The following is a 1,220-nucleotide window of genomic DNA, read 5'->3' as shown; positions in this document are numbered from 1 at the left end:
TCCCAGGAAGCCACAACACCTGAGCGAGACACAACACCTCATCCGCATTCGCCTCTATTGTTTGGAACACCTGAGTTGGAACCAGCAGAACATTCGCCAACACCAACCACACAGTCATCCATGCAGGGAAGGCCAAGGAGGGCTGATGTGCCCCCTCTAAGGATACTGCAAACATCAGATGAGGAGGATGAGATGCAGATAATTCCAACTGTGGCTGATAAGTCAAGGCAGCAGAGTATTGCAGGCACTGTGCGGGCCAGTGTCCTTGGCAGGAGGGCACGGGAGAGTGGTGCAGGGCAGGAAGGAGAGGGGGTCTTCTGAGGCCTGGAGGCTGCCATGGTTAAGGTGCAGCGCATTCAGGCGAAGGCAATGTTGGCAGTGCACAGGCAGGTGCGCAGCATGAATTACAAACGGTCACACATTAACAATGGAATAGGCAACATTGCTGGGAGCATGGAGGCAATTGCTAAGGGGATGTCAGACATCTCACAGTACATGGGTATTCTGTCTGACAAGTTGGACAATCTATGCATCCTGGTATTGCAGTACCTTCAGGAATGGTGCACTTCCCCACCTGGGGAAAACAATGCTGTTGAAAAATAGAAGAGAAAACTAAAGTAGCGCTTCACTACCAAACCCTGTAATGTGGCGTTATTGTGTTTGCGTGTGAATAAAAGCAAACTGGTCACCGTGCCTTGCCTTATTTATGTATTTATTTGACTTATTTGCACTTTGTACTGCAATACCAGGTTGATGCGTGGAGTGGACAGAGCAAGCTCCTATTCCATCTCCCTGTTCCAAAAATCAATTTAATATATGGTCCCCAGATAGAGGACGTATCAGATATTAAACTGATAAGAACAGATATTTTTTTGTTGTAAAAATATACTTTATTTATTTAAATTTTCAGAGATACATGTTAACCAATCCCATAGGGTGGTGTAAATTTGAATCTGAGTAGGGGGTGCACGCAGGCACCAACCTACCGGTTTTCCATCAAGATGGTATCCATGAAGCACTCACTTTTATGCTGAAGTGAGGCGATGTTTAGGAAACCCAGTCTGCCCATTTTTTCTGTTTCCATATTTTTTCCGCTTTTTCTTTTCCCTGCTGTTTAATGTCTACATAGTAGAACCCCATAATTTTGTCTAGGGACATATGGATGACGTCTTTTACCTTCAGTTCTTTACGTTTAAATAAAAGCAGGTTTCTGGCTACCC

At 45.2% G+C, this 1,220-nt stretch overlaps 1 pseudogene; it reads right to left on the bottom strand.

Annotated features, from left to right (window-relative positions):
* Positions 1-720: 720 nt before the first annotated feature.
* Positions 721-887, bottom strand: LOC144764457 (U2 spliceosomal RNA; annotated as a pseudogene).
* Between the last annotated feature and the right edge of the window lie 333 nt (positions 888-1,220).

Source organism: Lissotriton helveticus, chromosome 6 (assembly GCF_964261635.1).
Source record: "Lissotriton helveticus chromosome 6, aLisHel1.1, whole genome shotgun sequence".
Classification (NCBI taxonomy): Eukaryota; Metazoa; Chordata; class Amphibia; order Caudata; family Salamandridae; genus Lissotriton; species Lissotriton helveticus.
The sequence above is the reverse complement of the archived record's forward strand: the minus strand, read 5'-3'. Positions and strand labels throughout refer to the sequence as shown.